General features: G+C 48.3%; 1 long non-coding RNA gene and 3 other non-coding genes across 4 annotated transcripts; 2 read left to right on the forward strand and 2 right to left on the reverse strand.

Annotated features, from left to right (window-relative positions):
• Positions 1-3028: 3028 nt before the first annotated feature.
• On the reverse strand, positions 3029-4240 carry LOC119390076 (uncharacterized). Its single transcript, XR_005183219.2, has 4 exons — positions 3874-4240; positions 3601-3798; positions 3326-3525; positions 3029-3248 (listed from the first exon to the last, which is right to left on the reverse strand). It is a non-coding gene; the product is annotated as an uncharacterized LOC119390076 (long non-coding RNA).
• Positions 4241-17090: 12850 nt separating this feature from the next.
• On the forward strand, positions 17091-17163 carry Trnak-cuu (transfer RNA lysine (anticodon CUU)). Its single transcript has one exon. It is a non-coding gene; the product is annotated as a tRNA-Lys (tRNA).
• A 773-nt stretch (positions 17164-17936) lies between these two features.
• Positions 17937-18008, forward strand: Trnah-gug (transfer RNA histidin (anticodon GUG)). Its single transcript has one exon. It is a non-coding gene; the product is annotated as a tRNA-His (tRNA).
• A 2097-nt stretch (positions 18009-20105) lies between these two features.
• Trnal-uag (transfer RNA leucine (anticodon UAG)) lies at positions 20106-20187 on the reverse strand. Its single transcript has one exon. It is a non-coding gene; the product is annotated as a tRNA-Leu (tRNA).
• Between the last annotated feature and the right edge of the window lie 1325 nt (positions 20188-21512).

Below are 21512 nucleotides of genomic sequence, written 5' to 3' on the forward strand. Positions count from 1 at the left end.
CGGGCTTCTACCGACGCAACACGACGAGTTCTGGGCAAATAAGTTCAATGAATCAAAGGCCCGAGTTCTAGCCTCGTGACAAAGCCAAACGGGCTTCTACCGATTCGACACGAGGAATTCTGTGTAAATATAATCAATGAATCAAAGGCCCGAGTTCTAACCTCGGGACAAAGCCAAACGGGCTTCTACCGATGCGACGAGACGAATTCTGTGCAAATAAGTTCAATGAATCAAAGGCCGGTGTTCTGACCTCGGGACAAAGCCAAGCGTGCTTCTACCGATTAGACACGACGAATAATGTGCAAATAAGTTAAATGAATCAAAGGTCGTAGTTATAACATCGGGACAAAGCCAAGCCGGCATTTACCGATTCCACACGACGATTTCTGTGTCAAATATGTGCGATAAATGAAGGGCCCGAGTTCTAACCTCGGGAGAAAGCCAAACGGGCTTCTGCCGATGCGACGCGACGAATTCTGTGCAAATAAGTTCAATGAATCAAAGGTCCGAGTTCTAACCTCGGGGCAAAGCCAAACGGGCTTCTACCGATGCAACACGACGAATTCTGTGGAAATAAGTTCAATGAATGAAATGCCCGAGTTCTAACCTCGGGACGAAGCCAAACGGACTTCTACCGATGCAACACGACGGGTTCTGTGCAAATAAGCTCAATGAATAAAAGGCCCGAGTTCTAGCCTCGTGCAAAGCCATACGGGCTTCTACCGATTCGACACGACGAATTCGGTGCAGGTAAGTTCAATGAATCAAAGGTCCGAGTTCTAACATCGGGACAAAGCCAAGCGGGCTGCTACAGATATAAATAATCATTTTGAACAAGTCAATTCAATGAATGAAAACGCCCCGTGATCAACCATATGGAGGACTGAAGCCAAACATGTGAAGGGCGAGGAAGAAGTAGATGGGAAGACAGGGAGGCTAGCCAAATGCTTGCACTGTTTGCAAAGTGGATGTCCATGAACGATAGCGAACGATCACTTCGGCGCCGTATACACAATCAGTATGGCCGGAAGCAAAATCTATCAACGGGTTATGGTCGTTACCAGCGACAATGACAAGTGTGAAAACCACAATGTGCACCGAACCCTGTTGAAACAACGTTCTATTCACGTTCTATTCACAGTTCTATTCACGACCCACGAAGACTATCAGAGATGATGTGAGCAAATGAAAATGCACATGAACAGGCACCATCTATGCCTTGCTGCAAAAGCGCACAATGTAAATGTCCTTACCCTCACCGCCAAACATTCACAGATGAGCTCATATGTGAGAAATCAGTTTTTTGGGTTCGTATTGCTGTAACTGCTAGATGCCCCAGCCGTTGGCTTAGCGAAGCGCAGCTCTCAAGATAGAGTGGGTTGCTACACTGAGCTGTTGACATTAGTGCAACACGGGATCTGGTAGGTGGTTGAGCGACGGCGACTGCAGTCTACGGAGAATACCCACACGCAGCAAAGGCAGTGCGGGACACCAACGAAGTCTTAGAAACGTAGGAAGACTTGTCTGGTCCAGAGTCCCCGGTAGAACGGTCAGGCCGGACACAGTCGCTCTTGAGGAAATGCCACGGATGTTTCGGATGCCAGTGAGCGGGCTGGACCAATCTTCTATAGTGCGCCACACGCCAGTACACGCTGGGAGCCTGAAACGACAGGCGAGATGCGTGTTAGTGTAATTCGAGGAATTCGAAAACACAGCCGTACTATGATTCCTGCGCACAGATGAAAAAAAGTCTTAGCAGGGAATGCGGCTGTAGCCAGCGTTTCTGCAAAAGGATTTGTCTTCGTCAAAGCAGCAAATAAACGAGGTCTCCTTGTAGAAACGTTGGCTCCGCCGATATTACCTGTTAGTTTGCCAGTTCCGCTTATAATAAGCGGATTTAGGCTTTTTCACCGAGTCGTTTCGGATTTTACCGTATCTGGTCACGTTATTTTGCACAGCGGAGCCGTTTAAGCGTGGCAAAACTCCGTTGTCCTCCCGAATTAACTGGTTGAGCGAGGTACAGCCACGTTAAGAGAAGACTGGGAACTCAGCCTGGCTATGCCAAGGCACCCAAAGCGGACAGATGAGCACAGTAGTGTAGCAAGGGGGTGGGAAAATGAAGTGAGGATGAGTAAATGAGAAGGTGAAGGGGAAGGAAATGAGAAGGGGAGAGGTTGAAGGATAACACATTCATGTAGAGTATAGTATAGCGAGGGATCAGAAAAGGAAGTGAGGCTGAAGAGCAGGGAAAAGAGAAGGGGTATGCCACTAACTCCGCAGCTTCCTCAGTCTTAGCAACACTAGCGTAGAGCTTCCTCATTTTTTCGGGGTGGGGGGGTGGGGTGGAGGGCTTATTTGCGCTTTTCTTGCAAATAGTTATTTTAGTGCTTTTGTGACCCCTACCCAAAATTTTTAAATTTGGCATTGATACGCATGCACACATACATACAAAACATGCATGAACTTACACAAAAGGTGGTTTAATGAAGCTTTAAAAAGTAATTTGAGTGTTGCAGGTCATTTCTCACGGCTGTACATAAAATTAATTCATGTAATCAGATAGTGCAGCACAGATTCAATTCCGCTAACAAAAAAGGCAAGTAATAAACGATATACGTAATAAAGTTAGCCGGAATGACCAAATAGCAGGACTGTGTAATGCAGAATTATGTGGAAACAGTTCGCAAAAAAAATTGAACACATTTCTGTGCACAAACACGTTTAACGTTTGGACCGTGTTTATGACGGAACGACCTAGTTGAGAGTAAGGGTATAGCCCTCCGCACGAATGCCTAATATTGAAAAATAAATGGAATGGAAGAATTTTGCCCTGGCAGCCTCGCAAAACTCCAAGCAGCGTTCCATATTTGCCAATTAGAGCACAGGTGAAGGAATCTAGGTGCGTACAATAAATATGTACAAACGGAGCTGATAGTCTTCGCGCTTGAATTTCATCGACATCGGCTGCTGGGTGCGGACTCCAAGGCGAGGAGGAGAGCAAAGTTGCGAGCCTCGCGTGTCAGGGTGGAGGACGATACAAATAATGAAGTCTTTTCCTACCGTCTGCAAAGGTAGTGACCATGTCCCGTCTCCCTGGATGTCGCCGTCAGCAAAGCAATGCAAATGTGGCCATAAGTTCGGACATACGACGAGTGGTGCCCCGAGGACCTCAGGAACGTAGGCATTGTAACCAGTCTGCTGGAGCCAGCTTCATGTCTTTGTCACGGGTAGCGATGGACTCTGGGAAGCTGTACCGAGAAGTGACGGAATTGTTAAGCACATGTAAACACAGGCACAGTAAGAGTTCTGTGAACGTGACACCTACCAACGGAATTCCTCGAGTAGCAGCAATGTGCAGTCTCCCTCCATGACGCCATCAGCGAAGCAGTGAGAAGGTGGCAGTAAGTTCGGTCATGTGACGTGTGTTGCCCAGGAGACCTCAAGGACGTATACATTGGAACCAATCTGCAGAAGCCAGCTCCATCTCCTTGTCACGGGTATCAAAGGAAGACAGGCGCGGTGAGGCTGCAATGAAAGGCGGCGGAATTTTTAAGCACATGTAAACAACGCTGAAGAAAGTTGTGTGAATGTGAAACCTACCAACAGAATTCCACGAGTAGAAGCAATGTGCAGTCTCCCTCGATGACGCCATCAGCGAAGCAGTGCGAAGGTGGCAGCAAGTTCGGTCATGTGGCGTGCGTTGCCCAGGAGACCAAGAATGTATACATTGGAACCAATCTGCAGGAGCCAGCTCCATCTCCTTGTCACGGGTAGCAGTGGAAGACAGACGCGGAAAAGCTGAAAAGACACACGACGGAATCGTTAAGCACATGTAAACACAGCTGCAGTAAGTTTTGCGTACGTGATATTTACCATATGGCGCTTATTGAAGTCCCTCCTACTGACAGGAGTATCGGCGGTTGAATGTGGAAGTGCTGCCGACACGGCGACAGGACGGGTGGTGTTCAACGCCATCTCCACCGTGGGCTCGGGCTAGACAATCTTCGATGCACAGCTCGTTCAGGAGCGGGACATCCGCCGGCCCTGATATACACGAATAGGTGCAAAAGCTGCTTCTTAAAAAAATGGAAATGAAAAATACGCGCTTACACACGATGTCCAGAATAAAGTGCGGTGCTCCATGGACTCCTCCTGGAAGGTCGGCGGGACTTGAAGAAAAGGCTGAAAGTAAACCTCAAAACTGCATGGTAAGCATAGCACCGTGAATAAGCGGGACCGTGAATAAGCAGGATCATGAGAAACACAGCGACCAGGAAAAGCAGCAATAACTGGAATGAAACCGCGCTGTAAGGTGAACAGCATGTTCTACAGTACGGTTAATAAAAAGCTGGCGAGGCGGTTCCGAATGCCGTTTGCTTCCGCGAAACCACATTTCGCTCGAGCGCACTATCGCGCGCGGGCTACTCGACACGAAATAGCGGTCGCTTCACAAAAGACGTTCGGAACGGGTTCAATGTCCTCGGCGAAATCGAAAGAGAACACCTGTCATATCCTGCCTATCGTGTTCGCTAAGGCTGAAGCTGTATGCGGCACGCCCCCACCCGTACCCCGTCCTCTTCGTTTTCGTCAAGGAGAAGACCCGATATGGCTGCAACAGCCGGCCACCAAAACTGGGGGCTCTGATTAGACACTAAAACTAACTGCAACTTCGCCAGTCTGGAATACCTCTGTCATCTCATTTGCAATGTTGGGATGATACTCGCCGCAACGATGGATTCACGTGCTGGTGCTCAGATGACTGCCGTGGACACACGTCGATGTATGGCAGCCCAAAGGTATGTACAAGGCATCTGAAACGTTCAACAAACTCTCTTTAGAAATACGAACGTTGGAATAACTGGTATATATACTCACCGTGACGAGGTTCGCACGCGTGCGCGGGCCGTGTTCCAAGAACTCGACCAAAGCGAGCGGCGCGTTCAACCAAGTGTGCGAGGTTCGCACCACAGTAATGGGCAAACAGACTGCCCGCACACGCACATGAAGTGCAACAAGGTTGACGGCCACTCACATTGGCTGCAGCAGGAAGCGCTGACCTGCAGCCCGAAGAAGTTCAGCAGCACTAATAAAGCTATCGAGCTAACGAGGAAATGCCGCATGTCGTTTGCTTCCTCGAAGCCACATTTCGCTTAACAGAAAACCACACCTCACTTCAACTCTTATCGCGCGCGAAGGACCTAATCACGAAATAGTGGTCGAGGTCGCAACGTCATTCGGAACGGGCAACTGTCCCTGACGAAACCGAGAGAGGACGGCTATCAAGCTACCCTGCCTAGTGTCAGCTACCCTGCCTAACTGTGAGCTATGCCTGAAGCTATATGCATCGCCACACCAGCGACGCCAGGGGCGTAGGTAGAAATTTTTTTGGGGGGAGGGGGCACCTCCATGATCTGAAGTGCGGGCTGGACAGGCAAATGTGGTCGAGTGACCTTTTCTGCTTTGTGCCATGGCAAAAGAAAAAAAAAATCTTAGGGGGGTGGGGCATGGGTCCCCGGTCTGTCACCCCCTGGCTACGCCACTGAGCGACGCGCTCCGTCCGCTCAAATTCCGTCACGGCGAATACCCGATACGTGGCCGCAGCTCGCCCAGAAAAGATTCGGGCTTAATTTTATGACGCGACTAACCTCACGTAACTTTTTGCGAGCGTAACCAAGACGCTTGGCGCGTACCAATTCGAGAAACTCAACTGACACACTATCTAAGCTGCGTACCACCCTCGCGAGCTCGGGGACTCCCTATCTTGTTGACCGATGACAACGCACTCCGTGAAGAGGGGTGGTTCCACTGGTCCTCGGAGGAATGTCCACCATGAATCAAAGTTCTCTGTCGAGGCGACGCCGACGGTTGGTGAACGCGCACAACAAAAAATGAGTCCACGGCAGGCATGACTTGCGACTTCTCCGGCTTCCCCGGAGGGAGCCATAAGCCTTAGGCCTACTATGGTAACGTCGTGCATTTGCCGAGGTTTGGAGTATTCGCCGAGCGTCACATGTATTCCAGAAGCTCGCTTGAAGGGCGATAATTGTCGTGCGGGAGGAACTTGACAGTCGAAATAAATGTCCGTGGCAAGTTGACAGTCACTATTGCACATGTTGAGCAGCGAGCAGTCTCTGGTAGCAACCGAAACGCACCGGCGGTGTCAGAAGGCTTGTCAGGCACGAAGTTTTTCGAAACGTTCCTCACATTTTCAATGTTCGGAGGTTGAAGGCAGTTCTTTCTGAGTCCGTGTAGAAGACGCACGGTAACACGAGCGCGAATTCGTCGAGCGCAGCCTGTCAGTGCGTGAGTACGACAGCAGTGCGACGCAGAGCTCAGCAGACAGACAAAGCAACCACCACGGTCGAAGGAAGAAAGCAAAATGGGGGGTCCAAAACCACGGAAAGACGCTCCCGGACGACGAAGATCAAGATCACGTGATGCTTGGCCGACGACGGTCGGCGGTCGACGTGCCTGCGCATTGGTCAATCTTGTGTTTACGTCACTGTCGCAATGCGCCACGACGCCGTTGTTATCACAGCGATCAACGCGACTGGCAAAGTAGAAAAGAAAACCTAAAGAAAAAAAAGTCGCGTCATCGTGGTCCAGCCGAACATGGAATGTTCTAGAAGCTGCTCCCGTGTTCCTTGACAGCAACTGCGTAGTTAGCGCTGTCGCCATCGTTTTATCGATGTAATACGCAATAAATCCGCGAAAGCGCTACATTAACGCGTTTAAAAAATGCAATGTGGACGTTACCTTTATTTTCGGTACTTGCGTGCAAAAAGTCTGCTTCTGGTACCCGATAAAAAGAATATATTATGGAATGTATTGCTGCAGTGCAGGCTTCGGATTCGAAATGGCGCTCCGACGACGAGCTTTGCCACACGTTCCGAATTATAAGCTATTTTACGTGTTCACAATCCGCTTATGAGGCACACGGAAAGTGGCTGCACCCGGAAAAATTTCGTGAGCGTAAATCTAAGTGTACTAGCGTACTCAAAGAGAAGTGCAGCGCTAGTAACCAAGACCGAGACGAAGGCAGGAGGGCACATACGAGGCGCTCACTAACAAACAAGTTTTATTGTGTTTTCACGTGAATAGTTACTCGGGAACAGTCAGTAAAAAAAAAAAGTAGGCACTTTTCTACGCTCGTAGACTCGGGTTCAACTCCCGGCAAAGGCGGCTGCATTTCGATAGGGGCCAAATGCAAGAACGCCCGTGTATTTTGGTTTACGTGCTCGCTAAAGAACGTTGGGCGGCCAGCATTAAACCATAGTATACCCAGTACGTCGTGCTTCAAAAACACACCGGGGTTTTCATCCGCAAAAGCTCAGAATGACATCGAAAAAAAAATAGGGATTCGCGATATCATAGTAATTGTTCTGTCGCATGCTGTACAAGATTTCATTTGGTGTAGCTAATGTGACGGCACTCTGATACAATTATATCCTTTTTGGTACGGAAATCCTGCGAAGATCTCCTGCTGGCGTTGTTCTAGGTATTTGCCTAACGCTGTGCAGTCAAGCAAGGGTTCGCAGTTACGCTTCTTGCAGTGTTCAGTTCTTCCAGTTTAGTAATTTACCGAGACCAATTCAACACGCTAGTGAAATACACCAGGATTTTAGTTTAATTCCTTCATACATTGAGCACGTTAGGGGGGTTACACGTATGCGAACATGTAGTTGTAAATAATCCATTATGAAAACTTGACCACGCAAACAAACGAGACACAGAAGGAGCAGGACAAAAACTTGTGTGCTGCTCCTTATGCGTCTCGTTTTTCCTCGCTGCCAAGTTTTCATAATGAATCTATACCAACTAGCCCCGGCTATCTACCATTCTGCAATAATAACAATATCTGGAGTTTTATGTGCCAAAACCACGATACGATTGTGAGGCACGTCGAAGTGCACGGCTTCGGGAATTTCGACCATCTGGTGTTTCTTTAACCTGCACTGACACCACACAGTACACGGGCCTCTGGCATTTCGCCTCCATCGAAATGCGGCCACCGCGGCTGGCATTCGATCCCGCGACATTCGGGTCAGCGGTCAAGTACTTGCTAATTCATCGAAATTACGAGGAAGCGCCCGAAATGAGCGAAATGAAAGGGTTGTCAGTAGGCGGTCGTATTGTCTGTTACTTGCCTTTCGTCGACTCGCTTCTTCATTTTTCGAAAGCAAAGCTGTTTAAACCAGCCGTAAAAACTTTGGTGCGTACAAAAACTGTCATCATCATGAACAGGGTATGAGCCGCGTAAATTGGGCAAATCCCACCACTCACCGCTACGCACCACTGAATTAACCCAGTGATAAACACATTGGCCGCACGTTTCAGCTGCGCTGATAAGCATCTGTGCGGAGTGCTTCAGCGGTACGTACTACAACAAGAGAATAGGGAACGGGAAGAGCAACGGCGGCTGCGAGAAGACCCCGAAGCGATGGAAGCCCTACGCGAACGACGAGGTGCCCGTACATCTATGGGAGGTGCGAACGCTCGATTTCAGCGCGAGTTTCTGTCTCTGGAGTTTGGACATCCGTGCCGTGTCTGTGACTGTCCGTGGTTTAACTCGAACGTCTCTGCGCCGAGAAGCAACCAAGAAACAACCTAGCATCACCCAGCTGAAGCCTAGCAACGACCTAGAAGCAAACAAAGTAGACTTCAGAATCATTCGCTGTTTCGAGCATTGCGCGACTTATTGCAAGCTTCGCAATTTCTTTTTTCTTTCAAGGAGGCATAGATAAACCGAGTGCGTCGTCTTGTCTACGTTTAACGTGTAATTGCCCGCTGGCGCTGAGATGATTCGCAATTAAAGGATGTTTCTTCTCATTGTGAAGGAGTCAGCGGAAAGACATCGTTAACACATCTCACGAATATTTCACAGCCCGATCAGGACACGCACCGAGTGCCTACTGCAGCTCGGAGTACACAATACGTTGGAGGAGATTGCCGAAGCGCAGGAGCGAGCCCAGATCGCGCGCCTTTCGACCTCCCAGGCCGGTAGGCATATACTGCGAGAGCTCGGCCACTCCCCGGCCGAAGTGAAGGAGAAGATGAGGCAGCTGCCCCGCGAGATTCGCGACCTCATTACCGTGGCACCGATCCCGAGGAATGTCCATCCCGAGCACAACCGCGGTAGGCGACGGGCCAGAGCCGCTGCTATTCTCAAGCAGATCCGCAGCGAGGAACGCAGCGTCAGCTTCGTCGACGCGGCAGCCTACCGCGGGAGCCGCGCCTTTTCCGCGGTTGTCGTCGACTCCAAACAGCAAATCACCAACTGCGCATCGGTCCGCACCGACGACCCGGCAATTGCCGAGCAAGTGGCCATCGCCCTGGCTATCCTGGACGGCGAAAGGGATGTCATCTATAGCGACTCGAGGTCGGCTATCAGAGCTTTTGAGAGCGGCGTCGTCTCCGAGAAAGCCCTGCGCGTGCTCCGGAGTGGCCGCCGAGACGGTATAAAGGACCACGTACTTATATGGTTTCCCGCACACGTTGGACAGGTCAAGGGTGCTCCCCCCAACCTCAACGAGTCGGCCCACGAGACCGCGCGCGCGCTAACCGACCGCGCCGGTTCCGGGCAACGGCTTGGTAACAACGAGGTTGCGGAGAACAGGGACGCGCCTGCCACATACAACGAAATAACGAAACATTTTTACCTCGCGCGAAGAGTGTACCCACTCCCTCACCCCAAACTTAATAGGCCTCAGGCCCTTACGCTCAGACTACTGCAGACGGAGACGTACCCTAATCCGAGCTCCTTACACGCCATTTATCCCGAGGTATTCCCCAGTGACGCTTGCCCCGCATGCGGAGACGTAGCCACGCTAGCGCATATGCTCTGGGAGTGCAAGGCAACGCACACTAACCCCGATACTGCTTCGGCCAGGTGGGAGGCGGCCCTCCGCAGCTCCCTCCTGGCTGACCAGCTCTGGGCCGTCCAGCAGGCCCGCGGAGCGGCCGGCAGGCTTGGTCTGACGGTCCCGACGTGGGAGTCGCCCGCTGCGCGCTGACGCGCGCCTTGCAGGACCCAAATAAAGTTTTTTCAACCAACCAACCAACTAGAGACGTCAATTATCCGACATTCATTCTGTAATTCACCTGAATCTCAATCAACTCTCTTATGCGTATTTATAATGCCGCGTTCTAAACATTCAAATATGGACGCGTCTTATCACGGCTCCCGCTTGCGCCCTGGCGAATGAAAGCATATTTTTGTTTTGAATGTTTGTGTAGTGTGTAACGTAATAATAATAGTTGGGTAGTGGAGAGGTGCGGAAATTTTGACCACCTGGGATTCTTGAACGTGCACCTAAATCTAACTACACGGGTCTCTCGCATCTTGCTTGCATCGAAATGCGGCCACGGCGGCCGGGAATCGATCCCACGACCTTCAGGTTAATGTTGTAGCGGACGACCTCGTCAAACACAGCCTCTTGACATTGCGTCAGCAGCTGCACGTGGCCTCTGATACACGACGCACAGTTCAATTCCTTCAACAAACGCAACGCGCGGCGAGGTCCGCTTAAAGTACAATATGGCGGTCCTGAGCCCCGGGTGTTGGCTCCTTGACCGGGAAGCCGAGCTGCTTGCCGCACGCATCGATACGACCGGACATCTTTTTTTATTCGTGCGTATCGCTCGCACGCCGCCACGAGGCAGTTATCACCGAGATCAGCACGCTGGTTGCTGTCTAAAAACAGAAACACACGTGCAGCTTTGGAAGTCTGAGTGAAGATTATTTCGCGTACTTTGTGAACCATGGCGTTAGCGCGGTCGCCGTCGTTTTAGTTTTAACGGCATAGGACACGCCAACGGAACATCTCGCATTCGCGGTAGCAGCGAGTTATATATGGCCGCTGTTCAGGCCACGAGCCTGACTTGCAACTCGCGAGCGCGCGTCAGCACGTTCACAGTTAATTAGATGGCGATGTTCTACGTGTGAAAAGTGCGAACTCATTAGACAGTTTTAGAATAGGGTTGGTAGGTTTAGCTTTCGTTGGATACGACACGCTATTTTCGTAACTTAACGTGGGTACCCAGGAGGATAGCGTATTGCGCTTGCGCAGTGGCGACAAACGCTATAACGCAAAGCTTTGCGTGCCAAAATTCTCTATTATGAGGCACGCCGTAAGTGGATGCGTCCGAATTAATTTCGGCGATATATCAATCCAAGTACACACTAGCGTTTTTGCATATCGCGTCCATCGAACACTTGGCGGTGGCGATCTTGCTCCAGGGTGCCTTATCGACAAGGGTCTGCCGTCCATTAACCATGCATTTAGACTGCTTTTCTCTCTCCGCTGCTTGCACTTTTCGCTTATGTCTGCACGTCAAAACGCCAGTGAACTGTGGCTCACGTCAGGTCTATAGACCTTGTTCAAGCACACGAGTGCCACCAACGGGCGCGCAAGCGCTCATGGGAAACGTGTGTACGCAGCACTCGCCGCACCGAGTGCGCGGGCCTCACGCTTTAGCTTTCCGCTTACGCCGTGCCAGCACCTGTCAGATCAAGTGAATGCGACAAGGTGTAACGTATTACTGCGTAAATCAGCCGTGAACTTCTTCTGTGTTTAACTACGACGGCCTCTCTACGATTCCCATCTGTGTTCCCGCGTGCCACTGTCGGACCACCTGAGCGGTTCCGAAGCGTCATTATTATTATTTATTTTTTTTTGGCGCCAGCATGCCCTACGGCATAAATTAAACAAAAAGATACAACTCGGTTTCTTAGACGAATTCCGCGAGCGGTCATTACAATTCGTTAATCGTGGATCCATACGAAATCAACGCCCACCGACACTGTTGGCGAGCACAAGGACAGACTGTAATATTTAAAGATTGCGCGAAATCGTGGATCCATACGAAATCAACGCCCACCGACACTGTTGGCGAGCACAAGGACAGACTGTAATATTTAAAGATTGCGCGAGACAGTATGCACTTACATTGGCTTAGCAAAGTCAGATACATTGATTAGACAGCGTGCGCGTCACTCGTACCGCAGGTAACAAAAGATACGCTTTTATCACCATTCGCTCACGCTTACGGCAAATGTTATATTTTACAAAGGCCGGTTGTGTTTCCGCGTGTTGCCTCACATGTGACCACACTGTGGATACGTATGGGGAACCCAAGCTCAAGTTCGGGCGCGGCGCTCGTGCGGCTGAGCTATTCGTTACTGGGGGCAGACACTGCTCGCGAAGGCGGGTTGTCACCGGCTTTTCCAGCGGCAGGGACACGTGCGCGCATTCGTCCCCGAGCACTAGTGCTAGTCAGCAATAGTTACATTGGGACGCACCACAGATGCAATCCGAGAGCTCTGCGCGTGCGCGGAAACGGGGGTGGTAATGTTGTGGCCGTGGATGCCCCCAGTTGCGATAAGAGCAGTGGCGTCGCTCGACGTTGCGTTGAAAGCCTATTCGCCGCGAGATCGGACTATAGGTGGCAACACCGTCGCCGCGTTTGTGTGGATAGGCCCTTGGATAGGCGGTCGGTGGCTCGTATACAAATGTACGCAGCGACGCTTCGCCGTATGCGGTTTGAGTCGATTGTTGGCGAGTAAAGCGCGTTGACTGCAGCCTAGTGGTAATGTATGTGCCCTCTATTGCCACATCAATTCACGCAACCATCCTAACGTACCTATTAATTGTGAGAGAAGTGCAATCTGCCAATCAATGGGGTACTGGCCTTCAGTCACATTCGTGTTTTGCCCCGTGCTCGATGTTTTAGGGGCGAAGCTCCTTATAGCATCACCTGGTCGGTCGTCGGTCCATGCGGCGTCTCCCCGCCGTCGCGTCTCCCGTATCATTCAATAGATGGCGCTGTCCCATAGAGATGCATGCAAACTGCAGTTGGGTGACGATATACTAGATGGTGCTGTCCCATAGAAATAGAAAAATAAAAATAAAAAAGAAATAAATAAATAAAAGAAAAACAAAAAAAGCAAAAAAAGAAAAATAAATAAAAATATAAAAAATAAAAATAAAAGAAAGAAGAAAAAAAGGAAAAGTAATCAAAGCGGCGTATCGCTTTGATTACTGCTGGGCGAAACCGCTGAACATTTCACGGTGTAACCATGATTGCTCAGGAGCTTCGCCCAAGCTCTTCATCATTTACCCGTGGATATGCTGTAATTTTTTTTCTTGATTTATTTGCACGTGTTTAAATTGTGTTTTGCCTATACCACAACATAAACTGTGTTGCGCGACTGAGCCATTGGAGTATTTACTTATTGCTCTAGCGGCTACAAAGAAAGAGAACCTGTATTTCTGCGTACTTAGATCAAGTAGAACTTTGTGCACTCTGCTTTTCTGTTTGCATGAATACGCGTATTGCTGTAGAAATGCGTGGCTTCAGGTCATTTTTACCGCTTACCATCCTTCTGCAGACGATAGTTCATGCTTTGCGGTATCACAAGGATTTCCAAATCGCCAACACATCACGAGATGGTGTCACTAAAATTCTGCATTCACACCTCGACCTTTAGTACTTTTTTTTCGTTTAGGATGACGACGAATGAACTATGTGACGTGCTTGAACGAGAAAGCGGTACCCACATTGAAAGGATTTTGGCGAATGAACGGTACGATGGTTAGACCTAGCGCCATACCGACACGGGCGTGTACTCACTTAGAGTGCATACAAGTCTCGTAAGGCGAGATGCTTATGTATATCGTGTAGGCATACGTACAAGCATTTGATACTGTGCTAGCACAACGGAATAAGCTGTGATTTGAGGACGCGCATGACGTACTACGCACACATGCGAACACGGTGTGGCTAGCAGACGACGCAAGGAGCCATCCACACCGCGGGGTTTCGTCCGGTCGCTGCTAGGTGCCGACTCTGCTCGATCTCGCCGCCAAAAGTCGTGCTCGGGACCAATACGAAATTACCTTTTTAAGGCCATAGCGACTAAGTGCAGTCGGCAAGCGCAAAAGTGTTCATAAATGCTCAAGCGAAAGACTGTCTCTGGCAATACGATGCGTCTCGCTGATATCAGTACATTACAAGTAATATTTGAATAAACATGGCTTAGGCTAGATGGCCGAAATCTACATCTTTAACCTACATCTGCGTCTTTTAGATGTAGGTTATCCTCGCGTTGCAGTGGCCATTGTCGCTGAACGTTTAAAGAAGTCGGGTTTGTTAAGTACGAGCATGGTTTTAGAAATTCGATAGGAAGAAACGTGTCGTATAAGTATTCCTTACATTCATTGCGTATCCCACAGGCTATGTAAGATTTGTGCCGCTTTGCAGAGAAAGAATGAGCGAGTAATAGGCAAGACGCGGACGGAAATTTGTGTCGTAAAACACACCAACAAATTCACTGATTTCCGTACATTTGTGGTGTATAAGGTTCCTTTTAGCTGCGGCCGCTTCCACGTACACAGACGGGCCGCTGTGTTAAGAGATTATTGGAACATAAGAGGCCGCTAACCGGAGGCTCACCTCCTAATCTTTCTTTACATTGCCGATAATGTAAGTGAATGTCGAAGTTCGATGAATGCGCAGTTTTGTACCGGCACAGGAATGAAGAAAACGCGTTCAATGATTGAGGCATGGCATATCGATAGCAGTGATAGCGCATGCGTGAGTTTATTTGGTGGGGAAGAAGAAACCAAATGCCTAAACAGTTATCTGTCATGTAGACCTCCACACGTGCCGGATTGGTAGGTTCGCCTATTGCACGGGCATACGCATATACGTTTTCGTTTCCATTCTTTTTTTCGCCGTTGTGCGCCTTTGCAGTTGTTAGTCAGCGTCTCTGGTGTCTCCACTTCTTCCCTGTGTCCGTGTTTGCACGCCCTGTCTTTTAGAATGAATTCGATGTTCCAGCTAATATTTAATACATCTTGATGATATCGACACGCGATAATACGCATGCTGCTTAACTGCTACATCCGATGCATATCTGCTCGGTTAACACCGACACTGCACTGTGTTAATACTTTCGCATTTCATGCGTTGAGATACGTGCAGATGCGTCCGGATGTGTGCAGTATTTACAGCGTAAGAAGAGTCAAGAAGCGGCGACGTGTTCTTTTCGTTTCGTGGTCCCACCGATATCGCGGCGCTAACGAGCAGCAGGCGAGCGAACAGCCGGCTCGCTCGGCGTACACACTTTTCCCATAGTGCTCCGCGCGCCCGCGGGGCGCTCTGGGATCGCTTGAAAAAGGTCTATTTTTTTCCTTTACCTTTTTTTTTATAAAATCAGAGCAAAACAGAGGAGGTAGCCTATACTTCTATTTCGGCAACTTGGTGTGATATACCGAAAACGTTAACCAGAGCGAATGAGGAAACTAAGAAAAACACGAACGTACAAGACAAGTATTGAATTGAAGGAGCGGAATGTTGAGGGCTCGTTTCTTTTCGTTTGACACAACCTTAATGAAAACCAGCAAAAAATGAAGCCAATTGGGAAGGTATAGGGGGCGTTAATTGTAATGTTCTAGCCGTATTCTAGTAATTGTGATATATATCCCAAGAAAGCAGACTGGACGAAAAGACAACTTACCGCCGGCAGGGAACGAACCTCCAACCTTCGAATAACGCCTCCGATGCTCAACCAGTTGAGTTACGGCGGTTTTTAGGGGCGTAGCTCCTCTTAGTCTAACCTTGTCACGTCTCCGTTGTCCGGCGTATCTCCCGGCAGCCGGCAGTAAACGGCAGTATCTGTCCGGTGGTGGTGGTGGTGTGCGGCGTGACCACCCTTACTGCGCATGCGCATACCCTCTCCACACACCTCCTCTCCACTCCCCTTACCATTCCACATGTCCTCTACCCCTCTCCCTCTCCACTCACCATCTCCCCTTCCCCTCTCCACTTCCCCTCCCCCTCCCCCTCTCCCATACCCCTCTCCACTTCCCCTCTCCCCTCTCCCATAACCAGTCTTAAAAAATTGGCCGCGTATCTGCGTGCTTCGCTGCAAATGTCGCCGAAAGACGATAGTCGTCTGCCTGCCGTACTACATGTGTCCTCCTCCTCTATGTTGAATCGCCGCATCTGGCTCATAGCGTCGCATTTGCAGCGCAGCCCGGAAAATACTAGCATTTTCCACGCAGCCTAAGAAACACTGCGGTCTTTAGAATTACGTATCGATGTATTTTCAAGTAAAGGAACACACAATCTAATACTTATATATTGATGTAGCGCCTCAGATATGCGTAACATTTGCTTTTTGATCGACTATGTTCCCAAGTATGAACGGCGGTACCAGTTCAAGATGGCTGGGCATTCCGCAAGTGGTTAAACTTTGGCCGGGTAGAAAAAGTAGCAGACATAGGTCATTAGTACAAAGAAAACTATAAACAAAAACCTGCTGTGCCAAAACAAATAACAGGAAGTAAGGCATTTCATTGAAACAACGCAATGAGGGCCATATTACACAGCCTGTTAGCGTGTCCGTAGATGCATTTCTGTTTATTTTCTTTCTGTCTTTCTTTCTATCTATCTTTCTTTCTTCTTCTTCTTCTTTTTTTTTTTTTGAATGCCGAAACAAGAAAGACACGGACGTATGAATGCATGTCAGCAGTAGCGCTTCCGGTCGCAACATGTGATCTGTTTAATCACAAGGGCATCTAGACAAAGTTCATGCGCTTTATGATGGTCTGAAGCAGAAAAAGAAACGAGCCAGCATGCACTCACAATTACGCTGATGACGACATTTTTATGCAAGAAGATGATTCACAAAGAGGCCGTCCTGACAACAGTATATAGGTAATTTTCACTATTGCTGGACTCAACCGCACAGGAAGCAGCAGAGCGCCGCTATCAGTGCCGATGTTGACGTCTACGACTTCGGTTTCCTGTTTGCTAATTGTAAAAGGGACACCTTGGAACGTAACGCATTCATCTATCTATCTATCTATCTATCTATCTATCTATCTATCTATCTATCTATCTATCTATCTATCTATCTATCTATCTATCTATCTATCTATCTATCTATCTATCTATCTATCTATCTATCTATCTATCTATCTTCAAGGTATCGCGAGGTGTGCAGTGACCATGCAATGCTTCTGCTAAATGCGTATGCACTACATACACCATACAAATACCCGTTAAGAGAAGGCGGAAACAATGCCCGGCTAGCTCAGTCGGTAGAGCATGAGACTCTTAATCTCAGGGTCGTGGGTTCGAGCCCCACGTTGGGCGTTCTTTTTTTTTTGCTAAAGTTTTTTTGTTATTGTGGAGAGGAGCACGCACAAAGTGTCCGGTGCCCTTTTCAAACCAGGATTGACACTTACCAGCCATTGACCTATTTTGAATGCGATAACCATCACACGAACGTCGTAGAAAGGAGTTCTGCTTCTTGGTTTGGTTGGCCTAGCATACTGTATTTTTGGACGCGTTGGAAAAACAAGGTCACACTGAGGCACGCAGAAAACCACAAACGTAAGCGCTCTGGCAACTGAACGGTATTGGAGCATTCTGCCTACATTTATATCGCCAACATGCATCATGTAGCATTTGCTATCGCACCATCGACCTAAAAGAAACTACAATTCCTTTTGCGACAGAGCAACCGCCGATGAGCTGACACAAGTGGTCCCTTTTTTGATTATAGCTTGTGCCTCTATAATCTCTCTCCTGCTTCTATCTTTATCGTGGCTGATTATGCGGCAAATCAAAGATACGGATAAGAAACCACAGTCATTGCAGTAAATAGATAGGTCCCTCTACCGTGCGACGTTTTGTCTGGCACGAAGCATTTATCGTTTTTTGGTGAACTATTCAGTTCTACGTTGTCAAAGCTGAGATAGGAAGGGAGCAGAGGTACTCCATCACTTCGAGCCATTTGTTTTCTTTTCTTTTCGTAATTGCTTCGTCTTGTGCCTCGCTCAATGATCTACATCACGGAGCTGGTTTTTTTTACGGCTCCAAGTCCGCTTCGGTTTTTGCTGTGCTGGCGACCGTCCAACCGGGCAGCCGTGATCGTATAGTGGTTAGTACCTTGCGTTGTGGCCGCAATAACCCAGGTTCGAATCCTGGTCACGGCAATTTTTTTTCTTTGTCATGTAGAATTTCTTGCAGACAGTATAGCGAGGTGTTCTTATTAAATTTTTTTCGTTTCGTGTGGGATCTGTCAGGGCTTGCCTCTACATCCCAATAAATTTATCTCATATTGGTCGCGGGAGGCCGGTCTCTCCGAACTGGACATAAGAAGCCAATTTCGAGCAAATTATTGGCTACTTTCCAATTACGTTTGACTAATATATGTTATGCCGGCTTCCCTTATGCTGCAACGAATTGGCCAAAACAAAAAAGAAAAAGAAGGCTAACAAAGACAAGTTAAAGGGGCCATGACACGGTCACACAACAATTTGCGGTTTTCATCGAAAAAAAAATGCACGCAGAGGGTCTATTGTTCCCAGTGTTGGCGGTAACGCGTTACAAGTAACGGCGTTACCGGTAACGCGTTACTTTTTTGAGTAACATAGTAACGTACTCGTTACTATTTCGGAACGGTAACGGGTAACGTACTTTCGTAACGATTTTTCGGTAACGTCAGGTGTCCCGTTACTGGTTACTTTGAATTCCAATTATCCTCGCAGTCTTACACAAAATTCAGTCGTCTTGTAGGAGCGCCTTTCTCAGACCTCGTCCAGACATTATTTTTTCGCTGCAGCAGACTGCTGTCGGCCCGCCTGCGTTGGCAAAGCGACCCCGCACGAGGTCCTTTATAGTGCGGGCGAAATTGCAATAGGGAGCAAATTGCCAAAGCTTAATAAATGGATAGTTTCGGCTACCTTGCTATCGAAGTTCGAGTTCCTCGTAACCGTCAAAAGCGAGCTGTCCAGACCTGCTCGGCTTGTGGACACCAAGACTCGGTGTGAGCTCCAGCGCAAAGGAGGATGACTTCTTCGGAAATGCCTTCTGAACGTAATCGACAACTGAAGATGAGCGACTGTCTCGGTACCTCTGATGCCGCATGGAATCGCCATGAGCGGGCTCAAGGAAAGTGCGTCCGTTGAGCTCCTATTTAGCGCAGGTGCGGACGTATTCGCTAATAAGCGAGTCAGGCTGTCCGATTAAATATTTGAAACACAGCTGTTGCTTATATTCAGCGGTTTGTAGTTACATTACCTGTCCCTGCCATAGTCTAGCACTCTTTATAAACTTCGTATTCAAAATTATTTTTGCGTCTTGCTATTTGCAACTGTGCCTACGTTTCTGGTTGCTGAGCTCCTGAGCAAGCGAGGCTGACCTTGAACACTTTCACGTATGCTATCGCAATATTTGTGGCAATTAGGCACGTCAAATTGTAAACAAAAAAAAACTTGTTTATGTGCGCAAGTAATTTTCCCCAGATTTATGCCATTTAAGCATTCCTTTGTTGCTGCCAAAATTTCCGCATTTATTTTGGTAGTAGAAGCACGCCGTCATAATTACTGCAAGTTTGTTCAGGGATGTTTTCATTGCAGAGAGCGTTGATAATGAAATCGGTCACTTTGTGTTTGATGACCCATTTTGAAAGATAGCTTTCCCATGTGCGACAGAGTTGGAAGCCATCACATGCAACTATACGGGCAATCTTACGCGACTATAGTACTGCGAAGATGCGGCAGATTTTTGCAAATTGCTCTCGTTTAATCGGTATTTCGGGTAAAATTTTTGTTTGGGCGCCAACTTTAATGTGACATACAAATATGAGGTTTATAATGTTGCTTTTGTAGGTTCTTGAAGCTAGGACGCCCTGATTAAGATTTATGACTATGGGGTAACGGCAGAAGTAACGTCCGTTACTTTTTTTCGGTAACGGTAACGCGTTCCTCTTTCTTTAGCGTAACGAGTAACGTATTTAGTTACTTTTTTTTGGTAACGCATACAACACTGATTGTGTATATATATATATATATATATATATATATATATATATATATATATATATATATATATATATATATATATATATATACAGGCAGAATAAATAGACCCTCTACTTGTATATTTCGCTGAATAAAGCCGCAAATTCTTGTGACCGTGTCAAGGATTAAGTGCATTTCTGCTACCGGCAGAAATGCACCGTTGATAACGCATACCTCCGCAAGCAGAGCAAAGGAAGAGAGAAAACAAAGCAGCAAAAAAAAATATTATGGCAGCGGTGGGATTCGAACCCCCGCCTCCGAAGAGACTGGTGCCTAAAACCAGCGCCTTAGACCGCTCGGCCACGCTACCGACAGGTGTCCTCGACGCTCACGTACGTCTGGTTAAGGAGAGTAAGTTAACTGTAACTCAGGCGCGCAAGCGGGCATTTCATGTGGTAAATTTTTGTATTTCGCGGGCATCTGGAGAAAAGCGCGAATATTTAATAGATAGAAAGCTAGAAACTGTCAATTCGGACGTTTTGCAAACAGATCTACAACTTTCTCATTGGAATTGTTTTTCCAGCTTCGTTGTTTAAAAAGTCAGTTAATTAAACATGCCTAATTAAGCGATTAACAAGAACACAAAAACATGGTTGATCCCTCCGTCATAGGAATCGGAATAACACGAAAGTAAAGCGTGCCCTTACAGAAGTAACTGAATGCTTACTGTACATTGGTATAAGAGAGTTTGCACAATGTATATTGATGTCTGGCAGCTAATGGCACCGTTTAACGTGTATGCACCCACTTTGATGATTGGTGGTACATCTCCATCCCGACGACTAACGTCCGTGTTAAATGATTAAACAAACCCTTGTGGTAGCTGTAGTAGTTAACGATGAAAGCATAATCAGAGAACGAGGTGGGATAGCCCGAAGAGCGTCGCATATTGGACGCAGAACTTGGTCGCCATCGCGCGGCATGTTAAAATGTGATTGAACACCGTGGCCGTACTAGAGGGAAACGCAAAGCGCGTCGTGCCGCCTCGGTACCCCGGCAGCGATCTTTCTCGGGGCGAGCGCGTGAGCGTGGAACGTGGTGTTACAGCCAGGTGAGGCAGGCGCGCGTGCAGAGCTATTTTTGGTTTGTATTACCGTGATGCTATGAGCGAGGCCGACGCTTTTACTACGCTTGGGCAAAGGTCGCCACCTCGCGGTATGTTAAGACATTGACAAATTTAAACTTCTATTGAAAACGCTCCGAACGGGACGGACGTGTAACGCGTTGCAGGTGCTAATCGCGGATGCCATAGAAATGACGAATTACTTTACCTTACCACTCCCAGAGGTCGACACCACCTAGCCGACCGGGAGAGTGGTAGATATAAAAGGCGCGTTTGTAAAGCCTCCAGAGTCTGTGATTGTGGCGCAGTGGATAGCGTGCCCGGCATCTGTTGTTGCGGACCGAGCGGTCGTGGGTTCGATGCCCGTTGACGGTACCTTTTTTTCTTTGCCATCTGATCGCGTATATTTTTTCGACGTCATTTCCGTGACGGAAATACGTCACTGAAGTCTTGGTGGACCCCGGCATAAAACACTTTCGTGTTAAAAATACTATGACTTACTCCGTGCAGTAGTCAACCACATGCATTTAGTCCCGTCGTCATAGAGTGCGTCGGCGTATTTTTAGTCTGGC

The sequence above is a fragment of the Rhipicephalus sanguineus genome, chromosome 4, assembly GCF_013339695.2.
Source record: "Rhipicephalus sanguineus isolate Rsan-2018 chromosome 4, BIME_Rsan_1.4, whole genome shotgun sequence".
Classification (NCBI taxonomy): Eukaryota; Metazoa; Arthropoda; class Arachnida; order Ixodida; family Ixodidae; genus Rhipicephalus; species Rhipicephalus sanguineus.